This window comes from Oscarella lobularis, chromosome 1 (assembly GCF_947507565.1).
Source record: "Oscarella lobularis chromosome 1, ooOscLobu1.1, whole genome shotgun sequence".
NCBI lineage: Eukaryota > Metazoa > Porifera > Homoscleromorpha > Homosclerophorida > Oscarellidae > Oscarella > Oscarella lobularis.
This window is the reverse complement of record NC_089175.1, coordinates 6934498-6946694: the sequence shown is the minus strand read 5'-3', so window position 1 is coordinate 6946694 and position 12197 is coordinate 6934498. Positions and strand designations below refer to the sequence as shown.

Sequence of the window (12197 nt, the reverse complement as noted above, 5' to 3'; positions counted from 1 at the left end):
GCCTCCCTTAGTAGGCGGATATTAGAACCGATGTTCTCTTCCCTTAGAAGACAAGTGTCAGTGGAAGTAGAATCACTCAAAACCTTCTCAAGTATTAGAAGTGGCCCCTTAGAGCGAGTCAGGTATTTGAGATCGGTAACAGTTAGAAAAAGTCAAGGCCTTTTAATTAAAGTATTTAAAATTGCCCCAAGTTACAGATCAAGTAGAGGCACCCAAGACCTACTCAAATATGCACAGCTGTTATTAATTAAGATAGGTAACAGTTAGAAAAGAAAAGGTCTGTTAAAGTATATTTTAATCAAATTTTTGACCTACAAGTGTCTGCAATTCGTTGCGCGCGAGCGGCGCTCACGGTGCAGGCGCATGGAACGCCACTCGCGCATAAATGTAGAGTTGACGGGAACGCCCATTTATGGGGTGCAAGTGTCTGCAATTCGTTGCGCGCGAGCGGCGCTCACGGTGCAGGCGCATGGAATGCCACTCGCGCATAAACGTAGAGTTGACGGGAACGCCATTTATGGGATGCAAGTGTCTGCAATTCGTTGCGCGCGAGCGGCGCTCACGGTGCAGGCGCATGGAACGCCACTCGTGCAGTAGACCTGATGAGAACGCCCATTCTGAATATCCTTTCGTTTTCAGATGGCTAGATATCGGTCTCTCTTCCAGCAGCCCAAAATTCAATACGGTACCAACAATTGAAAGAATTACGTTGAAGACGAAGATAGATTCCTTGTAAGCATTTGCGATCTCTCTCACTATCCACCCAATTACCGGAAGTTAGCTCCGAAGCACCTACTTCTCTTTAGCTAATTGACCACTCTTACTAGTATATTTGATGTGGCGTTTCTTAGATTTGCATGCTCTACAAACTTGGCCTGGAGAAGGAGAACGCCTATGACGAATAGAGAACGGCTGTGCGTTTGAAACGCGCCTCAATTTCTTTTCGATTGGTTTATAAAAGCTCGCACTGCTGCCGTAAGTTCTCTCGCGGATGACCTGTACTACAGTAGAACCAACTGCATTTGGCTATTGTCTTATTAGGAACTTCAGCGTCGTTGCAACAATCTTGTAACGCTAATAGAAGAGAAGGGAAATAAAAAAGAAACCGCATCTCCCAGGGTATTTTTCGTTCGACTACGTTGAATGTGTCTTTTTGAACTTGGGAGTTTTTCTAGGCGCAAAAGAGAAAGGGGAAGGATTTGGCTGGCGCATCATCAGTGGGCCGATCTCAGAAGGTAGTCAAAAGTGGCGAGCACCGCTTTGCACGCTTGAACGAGAAAAACGTATGGTTGGATGTCTTCTTCTTCTTCTGAGCTTTATGACAGTAAGCTAAGCACTAACATAATCTAAAAGCTTTGAAGGGGAGAGAGAATTCAGGTGGGGGGAACATTTGTAACGCGAGCTCTAGGCCGCGCCCGGGAGCTCAGAGGCTATGGCCCAGAGGTTCCTTTGTCCGCTTGGTCTTACGTACACGACGACCGATCCTGACGCGGTCGCTTGTCTGCACGACGCATTCGTCGCTCTGTTGACGTACAACGTCAGTCCGAGTCCGCCACCTGCAGAAAGCTCTGGAGCTCGATCCCCACTTCGTGTTGGCCAACGTCTTCAAAGTGAAAGCGAATTCCAAATTGACGCGATCACGGTTACCATCTCTGTTTCTATATTCAGGCTATTCTTCTTCTGACGGTCGGCGGCATCGGTGCAGACGAAAACGGTCAATTAGACTCTAGTGCAAGAATCGGCGAAAGCAATCAATAGTGAAGATCAAAACGATCTCACGTGGAGAGAAAGGCGACACGTCGAGACGATGGAACGCAAATTGGTCAATGTCAAAAAGGCTGCCGTTGACATCTGGGAAGACATTCTTCTGAAGTTTCCAAGAGGTACAGTTAGATGAAGTCAACTTTTGTTTGTACAGTTGAAATTTGTATATGTATTTGTTCTATTACTGTATCTCCAGACATATTTGCCATTCGAGGTGTCAATGAGGCCTACATCTTCCTGTGAGAACCGGAAAAAAATAAATGAGGCTGCATTGCTGGAATACTTCCAGCATGGGATGAATCGCTATCCTCACCTTCTTAGCATGTGAGTCTCAGGTAGACGGATAGCTGAAAGTAATTGCTTTATTTTTAGGTATTCTTTTGGGCTGGAAGAGTCAGGTTTGATGAGCAAGGCGATTGAGGTAGCTGAACGCTCTCTCTCGCTCAATCCCGCTTTGCCTTGGGCCTTTCACGCCCTGAGCCACGTCTACGGTGCGACGGAGTCGCCCGAAAGGGAAATTGACCTATTGATCAAGTCGAGGAAACACTGGGTAGAAGGAGGACTCTGCGTCCACATGACTATGTTATCTTGGTGAGTGAGAGGTTAAAAAGGCGCGTTTAGAGGACATTCGAAGACAACGTCAACAGCCCCTGATTCAAAATCAGACAATGACCTTGAACTATATAGTTCTTGTCTGTGTTTCAGACGCTGGCGATTTGGACGCAGCTCTGAAAGAGTATGATACTGTCTTGAAACTAACAGTGAACGATGTGGCAGCCTTTGTCGATGCTGTTTCTCTTCTGTGGCGAATTGAGGTACCTTCAATTTCAACGATTACGTATTGTATACGGCTATTGCAGTGTACTGGCATTGACGTTGGTGAAGAGCGTTGGGCTGGATTGATAGAAAAAGTAAATGAATATTCCAATAGACATTCAACGGCATGGTGAGTAAATATCGAACAATTAATTAGGTAGAGATAAGAGGTTTTTTTCAGGCGTTTCTTTTTCTTAGGTATGGCAAAGGAGACTTCTTCTGGAACGAAATCTCTTACAGGTACAGTAAGTCGTTGGAGTGAAATCTTTTTGCTAGCATCTATCTCTAAATAGTCAGTGTGGATCGGTGAAGAGCCACAATGCTTGGGCGACAAATGAGGTTCAAAGGGACTCTTTTTAATGATTATCATGTCTTCTCTCAGCGTTTGCTCCTTAGGTTGGAATTCCCTTGTGTGAAGCACTCCTTGCCTTCGGAAGCGAAGAATACGAAAAGGTATTTTTATATCAAATAATTAATGTTATAAACTTCCACGTAGAACTTTCGTTTGGTAGGCTGTTTCTTTGATTCTTCCAAATGCTGTGCTCCCCGCTGGAGTTCAGGGCAGAGGCACACCTTTGTAATCACTCTCATTCGGGCTGCGATGCAAGTGAAGAAATTTTCCTTAGCTCGAGCCTTACTTTCAGAAGTCAAGGTAACGCATTTGCCGGCTAACTTGAATAGAAATACACTGGTTTCATGCAGGAACTGTTGCCAAAGCACAAGTTTTCGGCGAAGTTGGGTCTGGAAGTGATGAACACTTTTGTGTGAGTGTGAGCGTTTCAATAGACTACCATCAGCCGGGAAGTGAATATGAGCAGCACATACAATTAAAAAGCCATTGATGACGTGGATTTGTCTGAAAATAAAGAGCACCGATTCTTTGTTTACAGTTAGACTGGTAAGCAACGTGAATAATTAATTTATTAATTAATAACATTCCATGTCCAACTATGGCACACCGATCTCTTCACTTCCCTCTTCAAAGCCATTGAGCAGGTTAGTTGTCATCTTGCTATAGAAGTACTGTACATGACTACATATTTTATATAGAAAACTAGTATGAGACCCTACATGGGTAAAGTGGGCCTCAATGACGTCGACGGTCGACGTCATTGACATGGCTTATCGCGTGTTGGCTGATCGCGCGCACGGACAATACAGGCCGAGGGTAGGAGAGGGGAAAAGGACGGGGAGTGCGTAGGGAATTATGAGATTATTGTGTAGCTACGTTTATGAGACGAATTTTGCGTCGCGCTGTTCGATTTGCTTCCGAGAAGATGAACGCTTCGCCGGGCATGTTTGGCAGTTTGGTGCACACGGTTGTGGAAATTTTGGTCAGCGCGTTTTATTTTTGAAAAGTCTCTATTTTTTTCAGGGCGATTCCTTTCCGGAAATAGCTCGGGATCCGCAGGAAGTGATAGACATTATTGACGACGAAGAGGCTCAGTTTTTTGAAGACGCTTGCCCGCGGTCGACGTCTCTTCGAGAGAGCAACCACTGGCTTGAAGGACAAAGTCATACCCGGTATGGGAAAATACGTTGATTAATAAAATGAGCTAACCGTTTTCTCAAGGCGATGTCGCTTGGCGTCTCTACGACACGTACGGTTTTCCGCTCGATTGATCCAACTCCATGGGAGAAGACTCAAGAGCAAGGTCTGACTGTCAATCTAGAGCAGTATGTAGCGGCCAAAACTCAAATATTCCTGTTAGTAGTACCCTTGAGTGTTTGAACGGGAGAGTTGGAACCAACGTAAGCGTACACAGTCACGCCTCACATTGAAGCATTTCCTCTCCAAGGTAAATATCACGTGAATATTTTTCTGCGTAGTCAAATCTTTCTGACTCTTATAAGATCTTTGTAACGGCTGCTCGATTGGATGTCTTTCCGCTTCCAGGCCTGACGGGTGCCTATTACAACTCATCAACATTCTAATGATAATGAATTTGAAAACGTAAGAGGAAGAGGGTCTCTATCTGGAAATCGTTCTCACGTTGAATTTTCAGTCAAAATATTAGTTGGAAGCATATCGCTTTGCTCATCAAGGAAAAGACCAAAGTGTGTTACCATGACGACGACGAAAACTGCAGTGATTTCACCCATGCCGAGCGTTTGTTGCCCAGGTCTGTGGTGACCATGGCAACACGTGTGCACGGCGTTTTCTTCAATGCAGAACACGTCTACAAGCGATTTCAGGCATCGGCAATCCGAACACCATTTGAAGTCGGTGAGGTCTCTTATAGTGAGTGATATTCGCCACAAAAAAGGTTTCTGGTGCATTTAGATGGTCACATGTATTCTTTAGTGAATCTTGTGAGGCTTCAGGAGTTGCTCCACTTCAACTTTACCGCCAACTTTCCGTCGCAAACGAATGTAAATTATTTCTATAGCTTTCTTCCGCCGTGCAATATTAATTCTGGTCTTATTTTAGGTAAGGTGGTATATCTGTTGAGGTGTTGCTACATCTCGAAGTCTTTTCTTCCCGTCAGTCAAGGGGAAACTCAAAGAACAAAAGAAAAACAGAAACGAAGTATTTTTAATTAATTAAACAGCAGCTTTTTTATAGTTAGTTAGGTTGCCGTAGTGCTAGTCTAGATAGTTGTAGCAGTAGTGGTGACAGGGTCCTGAGCATGACCCTGCATTAGATTTGAAACTGCTCCGAGACCTTCTCGAAGAGGTCTCGTCCGGCACGTCGCGTCGAACACAGACAATAGCGTAGACGTAGGCATGTTCATAATATTTTATTTAATAAATCCCGGAAGTAAACCGGAAATTCTGAAAAAAATTGCGCATGGATCTTCTCTGTTTCGCTGTCCACCTGCACGGACCGCGAGGGGTCCGCACAGGCTTCGGTTGGGTGGGGGTCATCCTCCCTACTCCCCCGTCGGAGTTAGAGCCTGTTTAGTCTCCCGGCTCGGACGCCTGGGACCGGCAGCCCTCGGATGTGAGTTCTGCCGGCCTGGTTCCAGGGGGACCGCTATTGTGACCCACCGCGTCTTCCTAAGTGGGGTGGCAGTTTATCACTCGTGCCACGGGAGTAGGGGATTGAATCCCCTGCGTTCAAGCCACGTTTAACCTCTCTGGCTCAAGAGTTGGGCCGGTTTAATTTAGTCACCTCGGGGCCCAGAGGTGATGGACGACATCCGAACGAAAACTTCAATAAACGCCGGGAACTTTCTTGGAGACCTAAATAAACATGATGTATTTCAATTCGTAACTGTATACATGTGCCAACCAAAAACATTCGTGGAGAAATAAAAGCCTTAGGAGAAACTTCGTCACCAAGACATTATCTGAAGCTGCACATCGTTCTATAGAAGCCAAGGGGCGATGCATCGCTCATCGTTCTATAGAAACATAGGACGATGCATATCAGATTACGCAACGGTCTATTGTGTAAGCATGGTAGTAGCATTCTGACTGTACCTTATCTGCTGATCCCGTGGCTAAAACGCATTCACTAAACCGATTAAAAGTTAAGCAGTTGATCTGGAAGAACAATACTATTTCTCTCTCCAAAAATCATTACCATTTTCATCACCTCAACTGTGTGAGCATCGTTTCAGTGGACAGGTTTCGATGTGTTCGATAGCTGAAAGGCAACCGTGAAATGATACGTAGCGTAACGTAGCAGATCCATACATCATCAGCTTGTGATCATCTACGACAGATCCAAACAAACTGTCGTGAAGCAAATGCCATGACACATTCTATAATTAGGTGTACTTTATCATATATTAATTTTATTAATTTTTCATTTACCTCGCCTACAGAAGTGTGGCCATGTAAATGTTCTTTGCCTCAAGCGTTTTCTGTTCCTACGTAATTTACTCACACGCCCATCCACTCACAAATGCAAACTAAAAAATACCTGTGGAGCAGACAGGACGTCCCACAGACAGACAGTCTAAAAATAGAAAATCTTTGAAGCAACTCACGTGACCATACGATGAACTTAGCAGTAAGCACGCCTCTTCCGAAATCCAAGACATTCCATACACAAAAATCTCGATTAATTAAAATGTACTAAAATCGTTACGTGACCCCTACCCTTCTTTCGTATGACCCTTCAGTCTCAGCTGCGGATTCGAAGTCCGAGACGTTGACTAAATTGTAATCCATTGTCATGCCTGGATTTGACGGGTGCTTGGAAATATCGAAAACGAGAACATCCGATCCAGGCGTCTTTGTGCCAATGATATAAGAATTCAGTGGCATGTATCGCGCGCGATTCACTGATTGATTCTGATATTGATATTGCCGCTTACCGAACCGAAACCGCCTAAATATATTATTCGTGAGTGAGAGGGGGGGGGGGGGGGGGGGGCTCCTTTCTCAATTCGCCTCACCTGGACTTGTTCCGTTTTCTTCTTTATGACTTCGGGTTTCGCTGGGACTTTTCCCTTTAGGATCGTTTTTCGCTCGTGAGCCGACGTCGTTAGGCGATCGTATTTCTCCTTTGTATCAGCGACCTGACTTTTCACCACATTCACGCCGGCACTTACGTCGGGGATGAGCTCGAGTAAAGAATCGCCAAACTTATCCTGGAATCGAACAACTTCGGCACACAAAGGCTGCAACAAAACCAAAAATTAAAAAAAACTTATTAGTATCAATATGTTTTACCGTGTGAACGTCGATCCGTTTTTCACCGTATCGGGCGTAGCCATTACAGGGTACGCCTTATCCAGTCTCCCTGTCTCTCGTGTATCCACGGCCTCAGCTCGTCCAACAAACCAGCAAACGCTTCCGATCGTTTCAGCCCTTACGTCATTTTCTTCTCCTTGAGACGATTCCGGTTATCTCGTAGACTTGAGACTATCGATAAAACGTTCAATTCCTGACGAGAATCCCTCCACCTGTCCTAAGCCTCTTTGGCTCAGATTGCGTCTTTGAGATGATTGAAGGCGAGACGAACGTCCTCGCATTCGATTTTCGCCGTTTTGACGAGATTGTTTGGCTTTTCGAAACGACTGCCTATTCCGCTGACAAAACTGCGTTCGCCTTACAGAAAAAATAGCGTTTTAGGCCTTATACTTAGCTCGGAAAGTTCGCTCGAGGCGCTAGGAAAGATATTCGACGTTCTCCTTCGCTTTTCCAAGCGAACGACGAGTTGCGCTCCTACTTCTCTGCAGATTAATCGTAGTAGACGCCGCGTTGCGCTCGAATTCGGTCGAGAATGGCCTCGAAACGAACTTCTTCCCCATCGATCATTCCGTATCACGTGAATCGTACGCCCGTATCTTCGTGCGACGAAATGAGCGGCGAAAAACAACGAAAAGACGTACCTAACAGCGTTTTCGTTTCGTCGCGGCCACGTTTTCTTCGCCATCTTGTTCGATGCAGGTGCGATATCTGTCGCCTCTAACCGAAATCGTTATGCAATATTACGTCAAACCGGAATCGAAACCGGTTTGCCTTTTGACACCTTCTTTCCAAAGGGCCAATGATCACGAAGAGCGGAAACCAGCAAGCCAATAAGAGCGATGGGCGGGGCCACAGTATATAAGCAGAGCGCGCCCCCAATTTCCTTCAGTCGCGGCTGAGGGTGGATGGGTAGCGGAGCAATCTGCGTCTCGTCCTTGACGGATCGACCCGGGAGATTTGGCAAAAGGCAAGTCTGGATAGTTGACTCAGCGTGGCCCACGGTATAATGCCGTGCCGGAGCCTGTAGGCAGGGCAATGGGGGGCTTCGGCCTCGGTCTACGCACTGGGATTCGCGATTACTGCGGTCTTATTGTCGCTAATGGGCACGACTCACGTTAGGCTCGAGTGAGAAACGGCTCAGAGGGGGTGTTCAACCATGGCCTGGTTGCCGGCACTTTTCTCACCCGACAGTGCGATTAGACCAATGATAATCCGACCCAGGAGACTTCGATTCCGGCATGCACTGTCTTTACTGTCGACTCCTACAAACGGTGGTCGGCCGCTCTCCACTTCCAGTAGCCCCGGTTCTTCTCAGGAACACATACCGAAGGGTTTTTTGGTACCACCGCGCCGGGAGACTACGGTATTAGGGGCCGTCTCTCATCCAGGCGGGTACCGGTGGGGTGGCTGATGACGTCGTGGCTCGCCCGACAATTTTTGGAACGGGTGGCCATTGCTTTTGCGGTGGCTGCCTTGGGCTACGAAGCGTCCGAACCTCCGCGCGGTGTAGCCTGGATAGCGCGAATACGGACGCAGCAAAAAGGTACGTACAACGATTTTTTGACATATACTAACTTTTTTCTTTTTTTAGGTGGAAGCGTGGACGAGAGAGCTCAAGAAATCAAAGACGGAACGACGGAGAGCAATATGTTTTGTTTTTAGATCGATATGTGGACGAGAAGGCTCAAGAAGACGAAGATGGAACGACAGAGACGAATCTTCTTCTTTTTTCGACAGAAACGTGAAAGAAAGAGCTCAAGAAATCGACGACGGAACGACGGGATGTTTTTTAGGTAGAAATATGGGCGAGAAGGCTCAAGAAAACGAAGACGAAACGATCAAATCGAAGAAGGAACGATCGGAAGGAGTTTGCCAGCGATCGAGTGCATGCAGCGTTTTTTTCTTTCTTGTATCAATTAAAACTGTTGTAAAACTCTATGATAATGGCTCGTAAGCGCTGCTTCTCGAAGCAAACGCGATGGGTGTTCGATTTTATCGCTCGGCGTCGGTGTCTCCAAACCCGGATTAACAGCGACGAAGTGCCAAAAGAAAGGCGGAAGAGAGCGATAGACTTAGCGCGAAGAATGCTTCCTAATATTTATTTTTCCACTATTATTTATTTGCCCACTTTTTTTCGAAAATAAGGCGCTCTCTCAAGTACGTACGTCACATGTAGGAAGAAAGAGAAGACAAAGACATTTCAAGGTGGACGATTTCCTGGCCCCATGGTTCAGTGGCAGCTCGACGACTAAGCTGCAGCTGGAGAAACGAACTCGAAGAAGGGCGGGCCAAAATTAAGAAAGACAGCCAAGGGTATTTCCCTGGGGGCCCGAACTATTATTAGAAGTCGTGGGTATTGCGGATTATTTAAATGCACTCGATGAGTTGCCGAAAGTGCAAGACGCCTCCTCGGCTCAAATCCCCCGCACCTATGCCGCCTCAATCGTGCTCAGTTGCACCAAATCTGCTCAAGAAAGATTGCAGGTGAAGAAAGAATAGAACGTCGTCCTAAAGAGTGGCGAATGTCTAACAGTTCTAAGAAGCGAGATAACAGAACTGCTAAAACGGGACATTCCGCTCGTCAATAGACTGGTAAAGGGAAAGTTTGGAGGAGAGGGAGAGAATCGCCGCCACAAAGTTGTTTTGTCTGAGGTCCTTTTTTAGACAGGCCAAGTATTGTATTCGTGTTGCACGTTGAACAGCGGTTTCTATGTGATGACTTTTGATTCGTATAAAGTACAACTAGCCGAATTGTTAAGCGCTAACTTTGGCCAGCTGCTATCTCATCGCGCACGTTGTCAACGCGACGAAACAATGGAAAGAAGCCTGGGAGTAAGACGGCAAGAAACGGCTTAAAAGGCAACAGTGGGCACTTGTCAAAGAAACAGACTCACACTGGTATAAAAGAAGGAGACAACGTCTTACATTACCTGTTAACCCATTGACAAATGGTCTAAAGTATACGTGGCGGCTGCTAGCTAACGTTCGGGGGAAAGGAGCTACAACGTACTAATCTCTAGACCGTCCTACCTACTAGCAGCCGCCAACTAATGCATTAAGACAAGGACCCGTGCACACTATCGTACTGAAACAAGTACAGATAAGCTCTCAACTACATACTTTAAGACGAGATGTTGTCCCGTCTACACTCTCAGCATCGTATATAACATGGGAGTTTCGACCCCCCCCCCCCCCCCCCCCCCCCCTAAGTACACCATGTGGGACCCAAACGAATGAGACGAACCTTAGGATCCACTGATTCTTCTTTCAGCAATCACGTTGACGTATAATCTACCAAACGCCCAAACAGTATGCAAAGTGCGTGATGCAAGCCCGAATGGAGAGCGGGTTCGAAATAGGGACCCCCGAATACGACTTCACTAAGTCGCTGGACAGAAACAGTCAATTTTTTTTCGAAGGAGAGACGGGGCGACGGGGCGATAGACGCGCGATTGCTTACGAGGGAGCAGATGCAGTGAGAGAAAGTGGCGGGAATACTTCCGCAGAAAAAAAAGCATCGTTCAACGGACCGGCCTTGCGTCTGTGTGAAGCGCAAAGAAAAAACGAGGGACCCAAAACGAGTCTAAGGACAGAAGAGGGCGCTTCGAATGCTTACGCTCATCTAACGATTAGACGGTATAGTTTTTTCTCGTCTACTTCGGTTCTTGTACTTGTTTGCTGTCAAAGAAACGGCACATCTGGCTGCATTGCAAATGCTTCAGCGTGCATGAGTTGGCGCTGCTCGGCTTCCCCGCTGTAAAAAGCGACCGACGACAAACTGATGGAAGCTCACTAGCGTACGCTACCAACCAGGCTAAAAGATTACAGAAAAATAAATTATCAATTACAAATAAACAATAAAAAAGATAGCAAAAATAAAACAGCTAACTGCGGAATACCTAAAAAATACAATACACAATAGTCTGCCCGGTCGGGGTTGCATAGGGCCCAAAACAACAAGGAGACATGCATATAAAAGGTTGTAGCATATAGACTAAATGTAGTAGTATAGTAGCTAGTAAATTGAACTCACAAATGATTTGATCCAGTTACAGTTGAAGACGTATTCCACTAGGTATATAGATGATGTACAAAATTATAAAACGGGTAAAATTTTTGCGGGCGCTATGACAATATGGAATGAAACCGCTACTGAATATCGATTTGCTCCCTGTAAGCAGCTACGACGTTATCGGGATGAATACCACACTCCTTACAAACTTTAATCAGAACATCTACCGTTGATTCGCGGCCCTTGTCCTGCACCCAATCTTGTATAACCGCAAAGGCACGAAGAAAATGATTGGGGGACTTCTCTTTGTACTGCACATATTTTCAAATTGGAAAGAATATTTCTGCAATTACTATTTCCGCAATGGTTCTCGCGCTTCGTTTAGCCTCATCGTGTCTCCGCCCATTAATCCAATCTCCAGCGCTTACAGCGCCATGCGCCGTCTTTCTGCACAAATAGAGAGAAACGTATCTCATTGATTCTATGCATCATTCTACTTGAGAAACCATTTTCATAATAGGATTTCACAAAAGCTGAAATGAAAATTCCTCCAATTTTTTCCATAAGCAAAAGTTGATTCAAAACGATCCCCAATTGGAAATTCTATCACAGCCTAGACGCAATTGTATATAATTTTAAAAGAACAATTTTCTCCTTCATACAGAGATTCAGTTCAGTTCCGGCGATGTAATCATGTCGGAGCTTCCAACGAGTGCGCTCGAAGAACCAACAAGTTGGTCTCCCAGTATCAAGAGATCGAACGCGGAACTGACTTTCAAATTCGTTCTTGTTTATGTCTTGTATAACTGTTTCTTTGCTTGTAGGACCTACTGGTCACCAGTCGACAAAACGATGCATTGGCATTGCAAAGACTTCAGCATCTCCGCGAAGCATGAGTAGGACGCTATTCCCTAGCGTCGAAAGTGACTGGCTCCTGGCGATGAAAAGCACTAGCGTG

The 12197-nt window shown here is 45.8% G+C and overlaps 4 long non-coding RNA genes across 4 annotated transcripts; 2 read left to right on the top strand and 2 right to left on the bottom strand.

The window, feature by feature from the left end:
- Positions 1–3527: 3527 nt before the first annotated feature.
- On the top strand, positions 3528–3909 carry LOC136187459 (uncharacterized). Its single transcript, XR_010669907.1, has 3 exons — positions 3528–3576; positions 3631–3748; positions 3805–3909. It is a non-coding gene; the product is annotated as an uncharacterized lncRNA (long non-coding RNA).
- A 1382-nt stretch (positions 3910–5291) lies between these two features.
- On the bottom strand, positions 5292–7787 carry LOC136187473 (uncharacterized). Its single transcript, XR_010669910.1, has 10 exons — positions 7618–7787; positions 7207–7565; positions 6930–7154; positions 6452–6862; positions 6343–6398; positions 6223–6290; positions 6122–6172; positions 6007–6069; positions 5816–5927; positions 5292–5766 (listed from the first exon to the last, which is right to left on the bottom strand). It is a non-coding gene; the product is annotated as an uncharacterized lncRNA (long non-coding RNA).
- Positions 7788–8190: 403 nt separating this feature from the next.
- Positions 8191–9163, top strand: LOC136187486 (uncharacterized). Its single transcript, XR_010669913.1, has 2 exons — positions 8191–8566; positions 8616–9163. It is a non-coding gene; the product is annotated as an uncharacterized lncRNA (long non-coding RNA).
- A 1882-nt stretch (positions 9164–11045) lies between these two features.
- Positions 11046–12159, bottom strand: LOC136187467 (uncharacterized). The gene is made up of 3 exons (XR_010669909.1): positions 11902–12159; positions 11746–11852; positions 11046–11686 (listed from the first exon to the last, which is right to left on the bottom strand). It is a non-coding gene; the product is annotated as an uncharacterized lncRNA (long non-coding RNA).
- Positions 12160–12197: the final 38 nt, after the last annotated feature.